Source organism: Ceratotherium simum, chromosome X, assembly GCF_057802395.1.
Source record: "Ceratotherium simum simum isolate JZ-2026a chromosome X, ASM5780239v1, whole genome shotgun sequence".
NCBI classification, from domain to species: domain Eukaryota; kingdom Metazoa; phylum Chordata; class Mammalia; order Perissodactyla; family Rhinocerotidae; genus Ceratotherium; species Ceratotherium simum.
Genome location: NC_141940.1, coordinates 75,617,478 through 75,639,831, shown reverse-complemented (window position 1 = coordinate 75,639,831; position 22,354 = coordinate 75,617,478). Strand labels below are relative to the sequence as shown.

The 22,354-nt window shown below is 46.3% G+C and overlaps 1 protein-coding gene across 1 annotated transcript in view; it reads left to right on the top strand.

The window, feature by feature from the left end:
- The first annotated feature begins 4,203 nt into the window (after nucleotides 1-4,203).
- STARD8 (StAR related lipid transfer domain containing 8) overlaps nucleotides 4,204-22,354 on the top strand; it is a 59,139-nt gene continuing 40,988 nt past the window's right edge. Inside the window, exon 1 of the mRNA XM_014794902.2 lies at nucleotides 4,204-4,235. The gene's annotated coding sequence lies outside the window, so the exon portion shown is untranslated. The remainder of the gene's footprint in view (nucleotides 4,236-22,354) is intronic.

The following is a 22,354-nucleotide window of genomic DNA, read 5'->3' as shown; positions in this document are numbered from 1 at the left end:
CACAGGGCTGACTAGGGGCTGAGGGGAAGCAGAGAAACCAAGCAATGAAAGGACGAAAAGTCTCTCCAGGCCTGTCCTCAGATAGCAAGGCAATGACTGGTCATAGATCCTGCAGGCTCAGCAGAGAGGGTGCTGGTGATAGTGAGCTCTGCCCTGGCTACTTATGGCTGAGGACTCCTCGCTTCTGGACAAAGCCTGTCAGTAGCCTTTGCAGCTTGTCTCCAAACCACCCCTCTCAGACCTCCTGACTTCTCACCCAGCAACTAGCTTTCTGCTCCCATCTCCCTTTTGGCTCTGGCTCTCTCTTTTTCACTCTTTCAACATGATTCCCTTTTTCTCTCAGAAACTCCTGATCTTTTTCTGTCTGCACACTCTATCACCCACTAGACTGCAAGCTCCTTGAGGGCAGGGACCACATCTGCTGCTGTGCAACTCTGCATCTACAGGTCTACCATAGTGCCTACTGGACAGCTCTAAGCAGATGCTCCACAGACCCCTCAAACGCAACAGGTCTAAAATGAGGTTCGTTACAAGAGGAGGATTCCCCTCCCACATGCCCCAAACCAGGCCTTTTCCTTTGTTCTTGACCTCAGTTAATAGACCTATCATCCACCCAGTTGCCCAGGCCAGAAACCTTGGACTCATCCTCGACTCATCTCTTATCCTCTCACATCCTATCATTCACTTTGGTTCTACCATGTAAATAGTTCATATATTGGTCCCCACCTTTCTATCCCAAAGGCCACTGCCCCAATCTGCTCTGGCCTCCTTGTCTCTAGTTTTGCCTAATCTGCCCCACACCCATTCCCAATCTATTCTTCACTCAACAGATAAACATTCTGAAATATAAATCTGACTATGTTACTCCCCTGTTTAGACCCCTCCAATGGCTCTCCACTGGGCTCTGGATAAAGTTCAAGTTCCTTCACATGATCTACGGAGTCCTTCATGATCTGGCCCCTACCCACTGCTCCAGACTCATTTCTCTCTCTGTCTGGCACTCTGCTTTCCAGTCATACTGCACACAGTTCCTGAAACCACATGCTTCCACACCTCCTTGCCGTTTTCTATGTTCTTCCTTCTGCCTGCCATGCTCTTTGCCCCCTTGTCTGCTTCATAAACATCTATTCATCCTTCAAGACCTTTTCCAAATGCTGCTTTCTTTATGAAGGGCCTCACGAAGGGCACCTGCACTCCCAGCAACTAATTACTCCCTCTGCTCAGTTCCACAAGGCTTTATACTTTTCAATAGCACTTCCATGGAATTATGATGATTTGTGCATGTGGCCTACCCACCCCCGCCCACTTGGCTGTGAATTCCTCAAGGGCAGGGCACATGCCTGATTTATCTGAGTCCTTGAGTACCCAGCACAAGGCCTGGCCCTGAGGAGGCTCATAGTGAGTGAATGAATGAGTGAATGAATGGCCCACTGGATGGGAAGACTGTCACCACTAATCCTGGTCTTCTTCCAGAGTTGCTGTCTCTGTAGCTGCTGGACTCCCGGGTTCAAAACCCCCAAGTGAGAGGAATATATTCTACAACGAGGAAACAAAAAGAGGCTTTACTCTGTAGCAGAACACTGATGCAAAATTTTATGCCTCATCTTTCCCTGTAAGCCTCTTAGCTACCAAAGTAGCACCAGGATCAGGGTTCAAAGCAGAGTAGAACTCATAGTCCTGGCCCAGTCCGGGTTATTCTGGACCCCAGAGAGAAAAGAATAGGATGCAATAAAATTGGGAGACCCATAGGCCTAAAGGGTAAACTTGATTCTGACATTTACTAGCTGTGCGACCTCGAGTAAGTCATTTCACTTCTCTGGGCCTCATTTTCCTCATGTATGACAAAACCTAACACGCAGAATGTTTGTAACAGTCAAACAAGGTTACTTATTTGTAACCTATAGATTCCTGTGTAAATTTAAAGCCTAATTAACTCCTGAACTATCTTTAATTCTGTTATACTTATGATGGGTTGGAGGGTAGGGTGGGAAAGGAGAGAATTTAACATGAATAGAACAGGACTGCAGAGTAACAGTCTGTCCCACCCATCAGTTCATCTCCTAATTTCCAATAACTATCACATTTAGGACCTCACAAGGGCCTGCTTCCTCCTTCTCTCCCACTCTCTCATCCTTTCCTTTTACTCCCCTTTTGTCCACCACTGAGAATTCTATTGACTTGCTTAATCGTAGTTCTGCTTTGTAGCTTTGTAGGGGAATTTCATATCTGTCCCTCTTGATTGATCTTTCTCCTCTTTTCACACCTATCTCATTCTAAAATTTTCCATCTCCCTCACACTAACATCCCTAGAGGGTCTTGCCAATGAACCCTCAGTGGAGGACACCTTCTACCCCTCCTCTCTCCTGTGGTCAATTGTAGGTTGAAGATTCATCAGGTTGTCTTGTGGTCTTCAAGGATGGATCTGACCTTTACTCATTTTAGGGTGATCTAGGGCTGAGATTAATCTCCTAGGACTAGAAATCATTGTGGTCAAGTGTCTGCACCTGGTGTGACAATCATTTGCAGGGGATAAGAGAGATGACAAATACTATGGCAAGTCCTTTCCTGATAATCCTTTGGTTGATTGAGAGGCTGGTGGCATAAAGGCAGAATAGGCAAGAAAACCCTTCAGCCTCTAAGAGGAATGCTTATTTCCTTCCTTCTTAACTGCTGAATTAACATCTCTACCACCACCATTTTAGCCCAAGCCACCGACAGTGCTTACCTGAACTACTGCAAAAGTCTACTAAGAGACCGCCCTGCTTCAACTCTAGCTCCACAATCTCTCTCCGAACAGCAGTCCTGAGTGAACTTTTTAAGGTGGAAATCAGATCTTGTCATTCTGCTGTCTGCCCTCCAATGGCAACCTACTGTCATTAGTATCAAAGCCAAAATCCTCACCCTGGCCTTCAAAGCCCTGCATAATCTGGCACTTGCCTCTCTCTTCAACCTCTGCCTGGAATGTTCTGCACCCAGATCATCACATTGCTGGCTCTTGCTTGTCATTCAGGTCTCTGCTCAAAGTTTAGCTCCTCTGAGAGACCCTCTCTGACCACCTTTTCTAAAGCAATTCCCCCTATATTCCTCCTACCCTATCATTCGCTACCTGATCCTGTTTTTGAAAGTTTCTCCTTCTTGGTTCTTAGTAATGTCTGAAATTTCCTTATTTATTTATTTGTTTACCTATTTAATGTTTGTTTCTGCTCCACGAAGACAGGGACCTTCTTTGTCTAGATCACTGCTATATCCTTAGCGTCTAGCATAGTGCTCCATAGGGCACTGGTGCTCTATAAATATTGGTGGAATGAATGAATTTATAATGTGCTTTATCATTTTAAAAAGTGCTCTCATGGGGCCGGCCCTGTGGCGCAAGCGGTTAAGTGTGTGTGCTCCGCTGCAGCGGCCCAGGGTTCGCCGGTTCGGATCCTGGGTGCGCACCGATGCACCGCTTGTTAAGCCATGTTGTCGCGGCGTCCCATATAAAGTGGAGGAAGATGGGCACGGATGTTAGCCCAGGGCCAGTCTTCCTCAGCAAAAAAGAGGAGGATTGGAATTGGATGTTAGCTCAGGGCTGGTCTTCCTCACAAAAAAAAAAGAAAAAAATAAAGAAGTGCTCTCATGTACATTAATTTCTCACAAAGCCTGTGAGGTCAGGATTATTACTATCCTAGTCTTATGGATGCAGAAACTGAGGCTCAAGAGTTTATGTCCAATGTCGCATAATCAGTAAGTAAAGGAAAGTGGCCCTGAAATTGAGCTTTCTGATTCTAAATACTGCTCCTTCTGTCAACACACCTTGCTTCTAACCTGGTTGATGCTATACCAAAGATGGTATGTGCCGAGCAAATGGTGACCAATTCCTTGATAATCCTTATTGGCAGGTCTTGGAACAGTACTGTGAGTTGTGCAGACTGTCTCTAAACCCCTGACTTGGAGGCACTCCCCATTCCATGAGAGTGAAGTGAACGGGATGAGTTAGCTAGTAAAGTGGGAAAAAGTATTTTGGAGTGGGCAGTCAGGAGTCTGGGATTCTAGGCTCTACTTTGCTCCCTACTTGTACTTCATTTTCCTTTCCTGTGGGCCTCAGTGTGTCTTTCTGTAAAATGAGTAGATTGAACTTGCTGATTTCAAAGATCCCTTCCAGTTCTGACATTGCGTGGCTTTCTACAGTGCCTTGATTTCTTCTCTGTTTCCTTTGCAGTGTTTCCCGTTGCTGCAGGGAAGGAAGAATGCCGGTAAGTGTATAAAGTGGACCTCGCAAGTGGCATGCAATGGGACTGAGCTTCTCAGTGGTCCTCATAGGCTGGCTGATTAGGTCCCTGGGCAGTGGAGCCAATGGCCTAGATACAAAATCTGGAGACATCCTCTCTGTCTCCCTCCAGTGGGCATATCCTGGGTGACTCAGGCTGTGCCTTTTAGATCTGAATAAGCATGCAGAGCTTCTTTATTTCTCAAATGGAGAGTTTTTTCTGGTCAGGGAGCCAGGAGAGGGTTTCCCTGAAGAACTGTCAACAAGTGGCAGCTGCCACATGCTTCCCTTCTTAGATGTTTTCTTTCCACCAGGAAGTATATTAGGTAGGAGATATGTTGGGAAACGGAACAGGTAAGAGGAAAGTGAAGGAAAGAGACTTGGCATTTGGGGTTCAGTGTCTGTGATATTCCCAACACATGCTTTATCTGGAAGGCTTCCAAGAGGGTTGTTAAAACTGAGGGGATATATATATAGCCTCGAGGGAAAAAATTCCCTCCTGTTTCTCTCTAACAAGTCTCTTTGAGCCTGACTGCCTATCCATCTTCTGCCTCTGGTGTCCTACTTGGATGTGGACAAGTGGGTGGCATTCTGGGAAGAACACCCTTTGTTGAGGAGAGTGCAGTTGTCTAGAGGGGGGTTTCTGCTTTGGGAAGGAAGAGAAAAAAGGATGCTGGCCAGGAATGAATTTGCTGCCAGAGCCTAAACTCCTGGCGTTGGCCTGGCTTTGCTGAGGTCATCTAGGCCATCCTCCTGACTCCAGCCCAACCTCAGCCATTCCCGTTGGCTCCAGTTTTTCATCAGGTTGAGCTCATGACTTCAATGAGCACGGCTTCTAGGTGGCAGTTGAGGCTGGGGGGTCAAGGAAACAGAAAGGCACCAATTAAGAAGTGGCATGCTAAGGGCCTGTGTGAAGCATCTTGGGGAGACATTGGAAGAGACAACCCAAGCCCTTGCTTCTGAGGACCTCCCCAAGTACTTGGAGTTGGTTTGGGCACAGTCTTACCAGGAGGCAGAGAGGGGATCTGGTGACCTCCCAAGGACTTTTCTACCTTAGGACCTTGAGTCCTTGGGTGGTGGCTGCAAAAAAGAAGAGCCAGCAGGATGAGGTGTTTATTTGCATTGCCATGACAGCAGATGAGAGGCGACCTATTTTGAAGCAGGAACATGGCTTTGATCAGCACACAGCATACATCTGCTTCTCCATCCCCCACCTCCTACTCCCCATCACCATTCCAGGGCTTCTTGCTGAGTACAGCTCCTGCTTTGCAACAGAGACTTATGGGGGCACAAGATCTGTAGGCTGCTCATCCTGGGAGAAGGACAAACTTCTCCATTTCAGAGACACCAGCTGCAAAGGCTAAAAAGAAGCCCCTCAGGCCATGAAATAGTGATCCCCTCCCCCAGACAAATGCACTCACAGCTGCTAAGTTGGCTCATTAGAATGTCTGTGCCAGGCTGAGTCACCAGCACTGAACCCTGGGATGGTGGGTACCAGGTGGCTTAATGGTCTGTGGCTTCCAGAGGAAGGAGGAGTGTCTTTTAGGGGGTGGGGCCAAGCAGAAGAGATTGCCACCTACAGAACTGAGCTGGGACTAGTTTTTGTGCTACTTCTTTAGGTTAAGGTTTGAAAATGTCTATTTAAGGGCAAATGTAAATACATTGTCTCAAGCTGATCCAATGACGATCCAGCACAAATTATGAGTTTATGTGGATGTGGCAACGGAAGCAGCAAGGCACTGGGAATCAGGGGACCTGGATTTTAGTCCAAATTTCATTACCGATTCACTGTGTGAGCCTAGGCAAGAAACTTCCTCTCTCTAGACCAATGTCCACATCTATAAAATGGAGCTTATTGCACAGGGCTCTTGTACGGATCATAAGAGATAGTGCTTTAAAAATGTCATAGTGCTGAACAAATGTGATTATTTCTGAGATTTAGCTCAGGGAGGGAGCAGTACTCTTGATTTGTTTTCTTATTTATTTATTTTTGGAATAGGTAATGCCTTCATGTGTTTCAAAATTCAAGAGGTAGGAAAATAAAAAGTCTTCCCATCCCTGTCTCTCAACCACCCAGCAATCCTCTTGGAGGTGACCAATATTACCAGCTTCTTTGGCTCTTGATGAGTTTAGAAGGTCTAAAGAAAGTGAGCTGTGCTAGACAGGACTTGTGGAGGATATAACTGCCTGATTTGGGGTGGGGGTAGGGTTGAGGGGAGTGTGCAGGAAGGGCAATGGAGAAGGAATTGTGGGGCAGGAAATGTGGGGCAGTGGTGGAGCAAGCATTAGTTTGGGAGTCACGAGGCTTGAGATCCAGTCTTGACTGCCACTTATGGTTGAATGATCTTAAGAACCTTCCCCTCTCCGATGGTCAATATTCCATCTGCACATTGAGCCTGCTGTGTTATCATATGCCATTTTTACAAGTTCCACCAGAGTAAGAACAGAACTGGTGGTGGAGGAGAGGACCAACAAGGGACTTTTTAGAGAAGAAAGAAAAAGCCAAGACTCTGACTCAAAGCTGACAATCGAATATGATCTGCATATATGATCTTCTTCCTATTAAGATCAGTCAATCAAAGGTTTCTCTGACACGCTACTGCTTTTGTCCTTATGGTCTCACTGACAGAGCAAACCTTTGGCATCGTCATCACAGGCGAACGTTAGGAACGTCCAACTGGCTTCAACATATGTAGTGCTGCCCAGGCCCAGGAGGATAGCCTGAATGACCTTTGATGGTCTTGCTATCCTGGTCCAAGAATCCACTAGTACAAATGTTTCCAAAATTTCATTTATCTGTCAACCAACTTCACAATTTTTATCATCACTTCATCCTGTGCCATTATATACTTATTATTTTTCTTTAAATCAACCTTATTTTAAACAATAACCTCGCTCAAAGCTGTAACATCTATGAAATTAGGGTTTTGAGTTACTAGTTACATCTTTCCTAATATGTATGGAATTCAATATATATCTATCATGATTCAAAATTTCAATGTATCACTCCAAATCACCCCATGCGTATATATCAAGCATTGGAAAACAGAGAGGTCACAAACCAACAGGTCAGGAGGAAGTTCAGGCCTTCGGGCCTCACTCCAAGACTGACTAGGTGCTCTCCGGCTCCCCACATCACTTCATACTCTTTCCAAGTCCTCACTTTGTGTTACTTAAGCATGAATTGCTCCTGAGATGGAAATAGGTTCTGGAGCCTCAAAGGAGCCCCTTCCCTTCAACCAAAATCCACAATTCTGAACTGCCTTGCAGGTCCTGAAGTGAAAACACTTGACTGGGGAACCAGAAGCTCTAGGTTGTAGTTTTGGCTCTGTCGTTTGCCAGCTGTGTGAAGTTGGGCCTGTCCCTTCCTTTCTCTGGGCCTTAGTGTCCCTGACTATAAAATAAATAGTTCGGTCTAAATGACCTCTAAGGTATCTTGCTGCTCTGAAATTCAGTGACTCCTTTACTTGCAGACCCCACACTTCTGCTTAACCTATTAGCTCCCTTTCCCAGCAGCCCGCAGAGGTAAGGAGGCTGCTGACCTTCCCTCCCACCACCCTTGCACCAAATCCTCCCTGCGTTCCCTTGCTCCTAGTGTACAAAGCTCCTTTTGTTGCCTGGAGCCATTCAGAGTTTCTCTCCAGGCTCCTGCTGAAGTGGCTGAGGAAACCTGGGGGGTAATAGTTGGCCTACAAGAGCTGGGGGGTAAATAGTTGGTAACAAGAGCTCTGACTCCCCAAGCTAACTGGCTCCAGCCTGGCTGCAGGCTTGGCCTCAGCACCAGACTCCATCCATCAGCTGCCCCAGACCCCTCCCTCCAGCTCTGAGAGGACAGGAAGACCAGTTTAAAAGGGAGGAAATAGAAATAGAAACAAATACATTTATTTAAATTCATTTATTTAAGTTGCTATTGAGCATCACTTCCAAGGCTCAGGAGGGCAGGAGGTTGAAATATGGAGCCTACGAAAATCATCAGGACAATAATAATTCAATTAACTTCTCTTCTTTTGAAAATGATTTCCTTCATTAAGTAGTAGATAATAACAACAATAAACAAACACATAGGGACAGAGATTGGATTGGTGGTTACCAGAGGGGAAGGTGGGAGGGAGGAGGGTGAAAGGGATAATTGGGTACATGTGTGTGGTGATGGGTTGTAATTAGTATTTTGGTGGTGAACATGATGTAATGTATGCAGAAATAGAAGTACAATGATGTACACCTGAAATTTTTACAATGTTATAAACCAATGTTACTGCAAAAAACAAAAAATTAAAAAAAAAAAAAAAAAAAAAAGAAAATGACCAAATCATTCTTGTAACTAATTCTTGACAGATCCGGTCATTTAACATTTGCTATTTTATGAAGAACATTTGTAGGGCATAGCTTATCTAGCATTTGACAGATACTTTACCTAGCAACTTCGAATAGTATAAAGATCTACTTAGTTAGGAGGTATCTGGAATTGATTATCATTTGAGACAGAAAATCTTTCAACCATGAACTACAGTGAATTCAGCTGAGGCAAAAACACTAGACTACCAGTTGAGAATTCTAAGACCTGGTCCCAGGGCTGACATTTCCTCCTTCTGTGACCTTGAGTTAGTTGCCTCCCCTCCTTAAGTTGCCTCAAGTTTCCTTGTCTGAAAAGTGAGAAGCTTGAACCAGAAGGTCCCAAGGTCCTCTGCACTCTGACTCTGTGCCATCCTTCACCCCCTACTTCTGCCAGAGTCAGACTAAAAGAAGGGAGAGGCAGGGATAGGGTCACTGGAAAGACAATTTCAAGATGTTCTTTGGAATAAAGGAAGGAGTGTAACAACTTCCTTTGGGGTCAAAAGAGGCTGGGAAGCCCAGGTTCCCAGTGCCTGTTTTCAGTAGTGCAAAACAGAAAGTTAGGCCTGGGCTTAGAGATGCAGGTCAGGCAAATGTCCTGAGACACAGCCTAGTTGGCCATTTTCACAGCCTGGGCCAATCCAGAGCAGAGCAAGGACTGGATGGCATGGAATAGCTACCCAGGGGCTAGGGAGGGAATGTGGATTGCAGATGGAATGATAGGTCTGGAAAGGACGTAGGAAGTGCTATTGGACACTTCGACCAGAAGGTCCCATGAATCCCTCAAACTCAATGCTAAAGATTGTAATTCTTCATCATTCCCGTGGAAACCTTCTCCTTCTCCAGGACTCTCTTTCTTGATTAATGCAGCATCATCTACCCAGTCACTCAAGCAATAATAACCTGGACTTCTCCGTCTCTCTCATTTGCTGCTATCCAGTCACCAAATCATGCCCATGAAACTTCTCTGTAATGTTTCCTAAATCTGCCCCTTCTTTTCTACCCACACTTTCATAGCCCTCCATCTCAACTCTTAGCAGCTCTGGCATGGATGGTTGCTATGGCTTCTTAACTGGTCTCCCTGTCACCATGCTTTCCCTTCTAGTCCACCTCCCATACTGCTGCCAGAGTTCTTTCTTTAAAAGAAAAACTTGATGATGCTCAAAAACCTTTGATTGTTCCTTACCTTTAGTCAAAGTCCAAATTCTTTACATTGGCATTCAAAGTCCTTCACAGCTTAACCTATCTTTCTTGCTTCATCTCCCACCACATCCCCACATTTCTGAGCCCCATGGGACAACTCACTATTTCCTATACATACAATGAGCTCTCATCTTGGACTCTCCACTGGGTGTCTCTGCCATCCCCCCTACTTGGCGCATCAAGCCATCCTCTGGACTCCCTTTCCGTCTGATTCGTATCTCTATTATAACATGGAACACTGCTCTGCATTTGCCTCTTTTCTTTCCTGTATCTCTCACAGACCATGAGCTGTTGGTGTACAAGAGCTACATCTGACTGACCCCTGTATTCCCAGAACTAAGCACAGGGCCTCACATAAACAATGAATCTGCCAAGGACTGTCTTTTATTTTTGTTGGCATAGCAAAAGAACTTCTGGTAATCAGACTAGCGACTTCTTCCTCTCAGCAGACTTTCTTCCCTATCATTTCAGCTCTGAGCTAGCTATTACAGATTGACACAGAGCCCTCGCTGGCTCCAGATGACAAATAATCTTGAGACAGGTCCTTGAGGGTCCAATAGTTCCAGACAATGGTGCAGATCTATGTAAAACACATTTCCACAAAACCCTTGAAACTTGGAGGTTGCCCTACATCTCAAGGCAGGGAGTGTACTTAAGGATCATATTAACTGGTGATTTTCAAACTGAGTACTGAAGAACTCTAGAGTCCCCAGAGATTCATTGGAGGACATGAGGGGAGGACAGAATTGAGGGGTGGTTCATTCAACCAAATCTATTTTACCTTTTGGAGGCTCCATGAAGATTTCATTTGGAGACTGGAGTTGGCCACATAAAAGTAGATGTTGGAGACCCATGCTCTAGTCCAGTGCTCAATTACTAACAGGCCCCCTTTTATACCATTCCTGTTACGTGCCCACTTGGGCTCAGATCAAACTCTCCAGGCATGGTCAAGCATCACTTTTCATTCTGTACTCAGTTGAAAGTTCTTCTTTATATGGAGCCAGAATCTGCCTCACAACTTCCACCCAGTGGTTCTGTTTTCATCCCTTGGGGTCTCATGGAAGTTGTTATGTTCCTTCTGCCCTACGACCAATCAGCTGGCATTTAGAATTTCCCAAAGCCTGAGATGGAAGGGACTTTGTAGCTCATACAGTTCAATGCTCTCATTGCAGTTGAGGAAGCTGAAGCACAGAGAAGGTAGGTGATCTGCACAACAGCAGACAGCTCATCGGTGGTAAAACTGAGACTAGAATACAAGTCCCCACTCATCTATAATGTTCTCCCCAGAATCTGTCTTTCCCCAGAGTGAACAGCTCCAACTCCTAAAATGATTTCTCACAGTCCTGATAACTCTTCCCTAAACTTACTCCTGATTGAGAGTAACCAATGGTTGAAGATCAGCAGCTCAGCTGGTGAAGGCTCCATGGTAGGGCAAGGGTAGGTCCAGGGTAAGGGAAAAAGCAAAGGAGAGCAAACTGGCATCAGAAGCAGAGCTTTTCCATCACTACAACCTGGATGCCATTCTTCTTGTCCTCCTCCTCTTTCCACAGGACTGAATTCCATTCCAACAGCCCTCCTCCCATGGCAGGGCAGCCAAGGGGCAGCTTTCAGAGGCCCTGTCTGATCTGTTTGCTAGAGGGTCCCTGCTGTGTGACCTTCCACATCCCAAACCCAGAAACAGGAAGAGTTGGTTTGGTTTACATTTTGAGAAGAAAAATGAAAACATAGGAAGTAGAGCTCCCGAGAACAGAAGCTTCCAACTCTGTGTCCACGTGCCCCTGGAGCAGGATATATTAGGGAATACATTCCACAAGGGAAGGGAATGGCCTCCTTATTAAAAACAAAACACAAAGCCCTTCAAGGTTTGTAAAGAGAAAAAGGCCAAAAGGAGACTCTTAAGGAGGGGAGGGGCAATTTTTTCAGAATCTCCAACCCTTCCCCTAATCCGCCACGTGGCGTTGTCATGCTTTGATCTCACTGCTGTTATCACCACATCTGGCCCCCAGAGATGCCCTGCTCCCTTTAACCTATGGCCCAAGAGGAGGTCCAAGACCCTTTTCTTGTTTCCTTGAGGATCATCAAAGTATGATGGCACTTAGAACCTTCCTTTAAAAGCAAGAAAAAACAGACATAAATTAATTACAGAACACACAAATGGCAGAACAGTCAGGCTTTACAAAGTACGTGCTTCTTGTCTTAAGAAAGCCAGCAATGGGCCGGCCTGGTGGCGTAGTGGTTAAGTTTGCGTGCTCTGCTTCAGTGTCCTGGGGTTCGCAGGTTCGGATCCCTGGTGCAGACGACTCATCGCTTATCAAGCCATGCTGTGGCGGCGTCCCATGTAAAGTAGAGGAAGATGGGCACGGATGTTAGCTCAAGGCCAGTCTTCCTCAGCAAAAAGAGGAGGATTAGCACGGATGTTAGCTCAGGGCTAATCTTCCTCAAAAAAGAAAAAAAATAGCCAGCAAAAGTAGGGAAGCGCTTTGCCAATCCCCAAATATCTCTCAGGATAACTATTTCATTGACCCGCACAAGCTGCTATAAGTTTGCCTGGCTTTCTCCCCTTTCAGCTCTCTGTCGCTTGGAGGTGGGTGCTATCTTATTTCTCAACCACAGTTACCAAAAGGGTCAATGCAAAAGGTCTTTTAGAAAAAAACCTTCCAGAATACCTAGGGTCCTTTCTGGTTCTGGTTTCTGGGCTGAGGAACATGGCTAGTTCACAGCTAGTTGGCAGGGTAGAAGTGTGGATCATCTGGGTGCCAAAGTAACATGGTCCTGAAAGGAAACAGTTCTGGCCACCTCTGGAGCATCTACAGGCACGCATGTATATCTGTCACATGCGTACATGTGTGCACACACACACATAGCCTCTTTACCAAAATCTTAGTTTTTCAAACTAACAACACCTTCACCACACAAAAACATATCACTGTCTCTTGCTTCTCAAAGGGGGCTATGTGTTCTCTTGGGCCAGAGGTAAGCAGAACCTCTTCCTGGAAGATGCTTCCGAGAGCATCCGCTTGGAATGGCTCATTCTTCCTAAAAGATCTGGGGGCAAAACATCATTTTTGTATTAAAACAAGCATAGATATATGTTATGGAATAGCATGCAAAGTTCACGTGAATTTGTAAGATAAAAATGGAGACTTCAAAGAAATTTCTCACTTGTGGCTGGCTACATGGGCTTCTCCAGCTCCTTGGGGCTGTGTGGGAAATGAGTTCATTCTGTTCAGCCATTTGGCAGTGCTTTGGTGCACAAGTTTGAGAAACACCCACTGAAATGGGCTCTCTGAGCGTAGAAACTTTGTCTAATTCATCTCTGTATCCCCATGCCTAATACGGAGACAGACACAGAGAGCGTGCTCAAGAACTATTTGCTCTATCCTTCCATCCACCCATCCACCCATCCATCCTTGCCAAGAAACAAGTGAAAAAGGTAGCCTTAAACTGGTGGAAAGAGCTCAGTTTCTGGAGAATTCAGACAGCTCTGGGTCTGAATTCTGACTCTGTCACTTATTAGCTATGTGATCACCTCTCTGAGCCTCAGTTTTCTGTTGTAAAATGAGGATTCAAATACCCAACTTCTGGGTTGTTGTGGGAATTAAGTGATGATGAGTGTGAGAGTGCTCTCTAAGCTCCCAGGCAATACCCAAATTATAGTTATTAAATGGTTATAAAAGGACCACCATGACTATCCCAGAAAGTAGTGTGGGGGAAGGGAGAGATGTTTTCTCCAGTCCAGAAGTCTGATTTGAGATGAAGAAGGCAGGAGCTGAGACCTCAGGACCTCTGGGATGCGGAGGGCCTATGTTGAATTGTGGCTCCAGATCCCCACCCCTACTCCCGGGAGACAGTGTGCAGGCCAGAAGGCAACTTCAGGTGGAGTGATGAAAGGATCAAATATGCCTCATATACCTCAGGTCTCCAAAGACCAGATGTGCTTACCTTCTCATGTCTGCCAGTGAGCCCCTTTGAGGCCTGGCTCAAAGCAAGGGTCATTCATCAACAGGGGCTGAAGTACACCCAGGCATGGGTGCTAACAAACTCTGTGACCTTGGGCAAGTGCCTTCTCCTTCTGGGCCCTGGCTTCCCCATCATTAAAATGAGGGGATTGGATAGGGTGGTCTCTAAGGCCCTTCAAGCTCCTATACACTATGGTTATATGACCTTTAATTGGAAAGGGATTTGACCTCTGTTTTCCAAAAATGTGGTTTTCCAAAAATGTGATCAAACTGATCGTCTGATTGTTTGATACTGAATCTTGGACCTTAGTGAAAAACAGTGAAAAGCAGTGTGGGGAGGCCTGTCTGGGTCCCCCTTCTGTTTGTGAGTTTCTTGGTCCCTATGGCTTCTTCTGCCTGTGTCTGGCTGGACTGGCCCAGCTGGACATTTCCAGAGCAATCCATGATCACAGTCCAGGTGAGGGACGGGTGAATGAAGCAGGTGTTTCCCAAGCCCTGGGCTCTGGCTCAGGTACCTCAAAATATAAAATGAGGAAAGGAAAGGAAACAGGAAATTCTGCCCACTATATACACCTAGTTGTTCAGGAAGAATTCCTTCTAGGCAGGCCTGTTGTCCCAGAAGTCAGCAATAGCCGCTGAGTTAGAAAGCTGACTGCTGCAGTCTCTGGGATTCTGGGACTTCCCCCTCTGCATCTCAGTCTGTTTAGACCTTTGCCATTCTTCGAAGCTCAGTTATAGCATGGATCATGTTCTGCCTTGTGTGGCAGCTATTTCCTATCACATGTGGATAAGAAATAGAATACATCTGGATATAAAATGGAGAGCCAAAGTCCCATAACCCCTCACTCCTACTTTCCAGAATTAGCCACTGGAGGGTTAGGAGGGTTTTTTGTAGTGTCCCAGAAAGCTTCTATTGTCAAAGCTATTGAAAATGCAAGAGCACAATGCTTTGGACAGAGCACTGGCTCTGAAGACCAAGTACTTGGGTTTGTGTCTTGGTTCTCCACTTGCTAGTCAGATCAGCTTGGGTGAATTCTGTCTCTTCATTGACTCTCAGTCCTATGCTCTGTAAAATGGGATAACAGTTCCTCTCCTGCTCTCTCACAAGGTTGTTGTAAGGACCAAAAGGACAAAAGAAATGAAAGCACTTTGGAAACTGTAAGGGGTGCTGTATTTACCACCATGCTTGTCTCTGCGACTTGACTGTAAGCACCTTGAAAACAGACACCTCAGCCCACCTGGGCCCCCATTGCCCCTAGTTCCGATGACTTGTCCAGAACAGGCAGGTGGTAAATGCTGGGGGATATGGAACTAAATCCCAGGGGGTGCACTACACCCAGACAGGTTGATACTTTGCTCTTGCCCTGGTTCTGGGCACACAGTTCCTTGACCTTTCTTTGGAGCCAAATCAGCTGACAGGACCATTTTTCTAAAGTTACTTGGCTTTCAAAATGCTGCTCCACTTTGAAAATTCTACAACTCCTGTTCCCACTCTCTACCTTCCTCAGGTCCCAGTTCCTTAGATTCTGGCCCCAACTAATGCTTTTAGAGTTCCCCGCACACAGACAGAGTATGTGTGCATGTGATGTGTGTGTGTGTATGAATGTATATACATGTGTGTGTATGTGTGTATGTACATATATATATATATAGAGAGAGAGAGAGAGAGAGACAGAGACAGAGACAGAGACAGACAGAGAGAGAGACAGAGAGAAGTGGCCAGGGAGATTCAATTTTCTAAATGGATCAGATGTAAAATGGTTGAAAATTAGAGCTGGAAATCTCCTCGGATGTCATTTAGTCCAATCACTCCCCTTCAACCTTTAACAGATGGAGAAACTGAGACCTAGAAAAGGGAAGAGACTTGCCCAGGGAGATAGTGGCTTTGACAGCCAAGTAAAAAGGGGAAGGGGCAAGCCTCTGGGCTGAGGGGGTTCAAGTTGAGGGAACTAGCTTAGGCCAGGTGGGTGGGGCCCAAGAAGAGATGAATGCTGCCAGAGAGGGAGGATCAATCAGGAGAAGCAGTTGGGACCAGCTGCAAAATTCCCCTGGAAAGTAGAAATATAAGAAATACGAAGGTTGTGGTTTAGCAAGTTATTATGGATCTTGCTGAGTAAGGAGAGGGAGGAGAGAGGAAGAGAAAAATATAAAGGGCCAGAAAAGGAGAAAAAAAGGAAGAAGGAAAGCTAAACCAGGCTAACGGAGGACATTTAGAGTGGTAGGGTCAGTAAGGGCTGAACATAGCAAGTCAGTAGTCTTGTTGCATGCGGGACATCCAGCCACCTTATAAATTTCCACTGGGTCTGCCGCCTAGTTTCTTCTAGGCTCTGAGCATGCAAGCCAGAGCCTATTTTCTTAGCAAACTCAGCATTTTTCCACTGCTCACTGTTTGGAGAAGTGGCCCCAGACTGTAGGCTTTACCTTAGCAGATCTGGCACACGTGGGCACCATGCAGCCTGGCCTCATGGCCAGAGCAGGAATGCACCCGTTCTGCAGCTGCAATCTGATTTTAGGCACACAGTCACAGAGCAAGGTGAACTCAGCCCATTCTACAGATGAGGGGTAATATAATTTACCAATGAAAATAACAACCATCACAAGAATCATAAAAATAACTAAATATGTATTGAGAACCAATAGTTGTATTGATGAACAATGAGGGCCCTAGAGCCAAACTGCCTGTATTCAAATCCCGGTTGCACCTTTCATTAGCTGTGTCATACTGGACAAGTTGCTTAACTTCTCTGCGCCTCAGTGTCCTTATCTGTAAAATGAGGGTAATAATAATGCCTTCTTGAGAAGATTTGGAAGGATTAAATGAGTTGACCCAGGTACAGCCTTTGAATAATGCCTGGCACATAGTTAGTGCTCAATAAATGGTAGCTATTATTGTCATCATCATTACGTGCTGGGCACTCTTCTACATATTTTATTTGTATTACAGCATGTAACGATCACTCAGAAGGTAACTGAGGCTCAGGTGCAAGAAAAAGATATGTAGTCCATTGGCTTTTAAATTTTTCTTAGATGCAGACTCTTTTTTTATTTCTAAAATTGAAGCCTAATATATAAAACAGATAAAAAGCAGCATGCTCTGATTGAAGCAAGGCTGGGTAGGAGTGGGGGCCTGGAGCCTCCAGGCTCTACCTTCCCTTATTCTCTCCTCCCACAACATCCCCAAGGTAGGCCTTGAGGCTCCTCCCTGCTACTGGGAGGCACAATTCGCAAGCCTGCTGATCTAGTCCATCTAACCTTTTCATGCTCAGATGAAGATATCATTAACCCTGAAAGAGCAAGTAGCATGACCAAGGTTATATAGCAAGTCAAAGGCAGAGGAGGGTACAGGTAGCACCACCAGGTAGGGAGGACAATAACTTGGTGGAAGAGAACAGTCTCCTTGGTTAAACTAGAATACAGAACATTGAAGCTTGGGCAGAGAAGAGCTAGGAAAGGAGAGTGAGCAGGAGGGAAGGGAGGCTGACCCAGAGACCCTGTCCCTGGGCCCTGAGTGTGAGCAGTCCCTCTGGACCCTCACATCTGCTGGAGCCACCCTAGCCTTCAAGACAAGGCCCTGTCCTCGTGGGTCCTCTCACTGTACAAGGCTTGGGGTTCTGTTTTGACAAGGGATGTAGTCCCCTGTCCCAAAGGTCTCCAGTCTGTGGGATGCAGCTGACCTGGGGCTAAATTCTGCCATTCAGGCCTTCCAGTTGGACTCTTGGCCCGAGCTGGGCATTTTTACAAGGTTCATTCTCCTCCAGGGTTCCAGGACAGCAGCCTGGCTTCCGACCTATTGCTTTCCAGGAAGTACAGGAGGATGGCCTGGTGCTCCACCCATTTTACAACTGTGTATGTGGGTGCCCCTATCTGTTCAAGGCAAGCTGCTGTTTATCTAAGAACCTGTGTGCTGCCAACTTTTGTTTCCAGACTTTGACATGGGTTATCTAAGGACACCACACAGAGGAGAAATTAGAAGAGAAGTTCCCCCCAGAAAACTTTGGGACTTCTCTGGAATCCCTTGTTCTGACCTGATCGCTTGAACCACCCAGGCCCCATGAGAACTCTGGAAGAGTGAATCTCCAGGTCAGGGCAAGGCAGGGGTAAATACTGGAGGGCAAAGCCCGAGTTCAGGGCCCTGAGTTGATTGCTCCTCTTTGGATGGGCCTCAGGATCTGTACCATGAGGGGGTGGAGCAGATGCTCTCTAAGGGCCCACCAGCTCTGGGCTGGGCTTCTGTGGAGGCCCTGGCCACTTGGGCACACTCTCATGCACTGGCCTAGAATCCCAGGGGAACATACCAAGTGATGGATGCAAACAAAGCCTGCCCACCGCCATGGTTTGCCAGCCCTCCTGGCTAGTCACAAGAGGGTGGAATGCAGGAGGCAGATTACTGACCCTCAAGCTGCAAACTGCTCCCCTGACACAAAAGCAAGGACAGTTGCTCAAATGGACAGAGCCCTGGACCCCCAAGCCACACTGCAAGGTATGTGTTACTATAGGTTGGTGCTACACCCTGCCCAGTGATGAGAAGAGGAGGATGGACGTCTGCAAGTTCTGACCAGGGTGAAGGTGTGTGCACTAAGGCCGGGGAGTGGGAGTGGGGGCAGCTGTGGGTGGAAACTGTAACTGCTTACCAGATAAAGGCAGAGAGTGGATCTTAGAAATGAGCAGCCTATGTGGTGCAAGGACAGGAAGAAAGCAATGAGGCAAGCTAAAGGGTCAAGGGGTGAGTTTGCCACTGACAAAGGCATCTTGAGGATGCTTTCACACTTGATCCACATAATAGTTTAGGGAGGCAGGTGTTATTACCTCTATTTAATAAGTGAGGAAACTGAGGCCCAGAGAAGTGATATGACATGTCATCTAGTAAGTGTTGAAGCTGATGTTCAAATCCAAGGCTGCTTTGCGAGTTGGAGTTCGTAGGGGCCCCTTCTCTGGAGCTGATAAAATCTGTACACATATACATTGTTGCTGACCAGCCAGCAACCCATCTAAGACTTGGCTGCAAGGGCCTAGGAATTATCCTTCCTGTTTTACTACAGCCCAGAAAAGGCTAATGATTGGGCCATAGTCATACCCAACCAGCTGGAGATGGGGGAAAGGCTGAGGCTCAGGTCCTTGACCTCTCTGCCTTCCATTGGAAAGCTATGGAACACCACCAGAAGTAGCACTCCCTCTGCTAGTCTCTCTGCATCTGGTCATTTTCCACTTACAAACTGCTCTCAGATCAAAGAAGTTTGCAGGGCAGAAAAAATTATTTCCATTTTCTAGGTGAAGAAACTAAGGTTGAGTAATTTGCCAAAGATTACACAGCTATTGAATGGTGGAACCAGGATTTGAGACCTGAGTTGTGCCCAAACTCCCCTCTACTTGTCCACAAAGTGCATTTGGCCAGCAAGGGAAGGGCAGAGCAAGTTCACTGAAGCATAACATTTGAGACCAAAAGCAGCAAACCCCAACTCCCTAGGGTGACATTTAAGCCCTTTGCTCTTTTCCATAGGAACCTCTGAATTGCAGAGGCAGTCATGGGGCCTTTAAGGGGCAAACAGAGAAGCCAGGGAGCTCAGTTCTCCAGAGCAGACCCCAGAGCTGCTGGCTTTCGTGACTTACTAGATGTCCCATCAGCCCAAATGGCTTTGTGGTCAGGGTGTCAGGGTTTGGTCCAGCCACATGAATGGCAGGATGGGGTGGGGGGGGCCTTCTCTCTCTTCCCCTCTGACTACCTCTGGTTGCATTTCATGCTTGGTCATTGAGTCATCTTTACGTTCCTCTACCCTAATGATATTTGGGGAAGAAAACCCCAAATCTCTCAGCCACCACTTGGTTCGGTCAAGGCTGCTCCTGGGCACTCATTCACTCTTCATTCAGTCCTTTAAAAAATATTCTCTAAGTGCCAACTCTGTGCCAAACTCCTTCCTGAGCAATGGATGTGCCATAAATAATAAAACATAGTCCTTACCCTCAGAGAATTCAAACTCTTATTGGGCAGGAAGACATATAGATAATTAAACTCAATATGGAATGATTCCTAATGTAACTGAGCTGTGGGAGCACCCAGAAAGGGAATGGCTTATGCTATTCATAGGAGGGGCTAAGAGGACATATAGGAATTTGGTAGGTGTGGCAGATAAGGCAAATAATTTAACCTCTTTGTGCTTCAGTTTCTTCATCTGTAAAATGGGATAATAATACTACCTACAGAGTTTCTGTAAGGGGTCTATGAGTTAAAATGTGAAAAGAGCTTAGAATAGTGCCAGGCACATTGAAAGCACCACGTAAGTGTGAAATAAGTCAAAGGAAATAAGGATGAACATTTTTGTGAAAGAGAAGAGCGCATGTGACACATCTGGAGGGTAATGAAGTTAGGTTAATGAAGTTCTGGGAACGCCAATTCATTTGGCTGGGTAAGCTTGGGCAGCACTTTGAACGTCAACCTTAGAAGTGTGGACTTGTCCCTGTAGATGATGGGCAGCCATTTCTGAAGCTGGATCTTTGCTACAGAGGATAGCAGAGGACTCCTGTGTGAAATACTAGTTCTCTATCCACCAGCCCAACAGGTGCTAGGTCCAAGAAACTGCCACAAGCCAGGACACAATCAATTGCCACACATGAATGGAGGACCAGCCCTGTGCACAGCCCAGCCCCTGGCTTAGCATCAGTCTGGGGAAGGGTGGGTTGAGGGGAGAGACACTGCATCTCTGCCCTCAAGGAGCTGCTCATCTAATTGGAATAAGGCCTGCTTCTGTCAAGAATCAACTCAATCGTCCTGGTGGGAAGTGGTGGAGATGAGTGGGTAAAAGAGGCTCTGTTGTGGCCTAAGAGGCAGTATGTATAGTGGATACTGGCCAAGGCTGAGAGTCAGGATCTCTGGGTTTAAAGCCCACTGGTTACTTCCAAACTATGTGACCATGGGCAAATCGCTTAACCTCTCTGTGCTGCAGTTTTCCCACTAAAAATGAAAGCAATGATAATAATTTGACCTCTAATAGAATTGTCATGATAATTAAATCATACGTGGAAAGTGCTTAGAATGCTGGCTCATGTAACAAACTCTCCATAAACGTTAGCTCTTCTCAGTGACTAAAGGCCTACCATGTGTCAGGTGTCTCGTATCCCTAGGGTAAAAGGCAGTGGCCTGGAGCGTATGAACGCACAGGACCAATGTGGCCCATCTTCCTAGAGTGTCAACTTTCCTCAGAGGCTTAAAGGAGAAAAACACCCATTTTTATATGAAAACAACATGCGTGTATACTGGAATTAACTGGAAAATTCAAGTAGGTGTTTAAAATAAAAGCAGTGACTTCAAAGACATTCCCTGTTTGAAGCCGAAGCTTCAGGTTACATTTTCAGCCCCCCCAGGGTTGCTTCACATTCTTCCCCCTTGGCCTTTAGGGATACTTGGGTGCAAAAGTTCCAGCTGCACAGACACAGGTGAGTTCAAGGAACCTTTATGTTGGATCATTTTCTGGGGTAAGGATGATCACCGCCATTATACAGGTGAAAACTGAGGGTCACGGTTCAAGTTCTGCCATCGCCACTTATTAGCTGTGTGAACTTTAGCAAGTTATGTTACCTTTGTTGTCCTTCAGTTTCTCCATATATAAAATGGGGGTGATGCTGCTGCTGCTGCTAATAGTACCTACTTTAGAGGGTTGTGGTACGAATTAAATAGATTAATACCTGAAATGCCGGGCATATAGTTAGCGCTCAATACACATTAGCTTTTATTAAATCCATTCTCACATTTCCTCCCACAACAACATTGTCAGGTAAGTGTCATCCTGTCCATTTTATGAAGGAGGAAATTGAACCTGTAAGAGGTTAGGTCAGATGTCCCTCTCCTCTTTGCTAACAGAGGGCATTACTGCAGTGGGGAGGAGGTGGGGATAAATAACCTCTGGGGTCCTTTCCAGTTCCCAGGTTCTGTGATTCAAGTTAAACTTTGGAGCTCTTTCATATCACTGTTCTGGCTGTGGCTGAAGCAGTGGAACTCAGGAAATAGGGGAGGGACTGGCCAGGGAGGGAGATGCCTTAGCAGGGTAGGAAATGGCAGCTGCCGCCCTTCCTTCTAGGCTGCTGCTGCCGAGGGGCTGTGTCCCGCACTCCCGCCCCACCAGAGAGCAAAAGGGAAACTCCTGTGCTTGGAGGAAGCTGACTGGGGCCTCCTTTTCCTCAGAGGGGAACTTGCCCTCGTGGCAGGAGCAGTGCAGCTGCTGCTGGAAACTCAGAAGTCAAAGGCTTGGCAGCACCAAGCTGGGCACAGAGAGGGGCCTCCCAATGGCTGTTTATCCTGGCTGAGCTGGTCCAGAATGGGGATTGCTGATAGGCCAGAGGGTGCTGGGAGAGACAATGGACTCCCCACTGATTTATGATCACATGGGGGAAAAACAAAAAGAATTCCATGAAGCAGCATGGCCTAGGGGAAGGAGGAATAGACAGGAGACCTATCTTGATTCCAAAACGACTCACTGTGTGACCTTAGGCAAATCCTCTTCCCCATGTGAAGAACATATTCATTCAATAAGCTTTTGTAAACCCTATTGTGTGCCAGCACTGCCTTGGAGAAAAGGGTGAATGAAGCGGAGGTCAACATGTTACTCTCTCATTTCCTTAA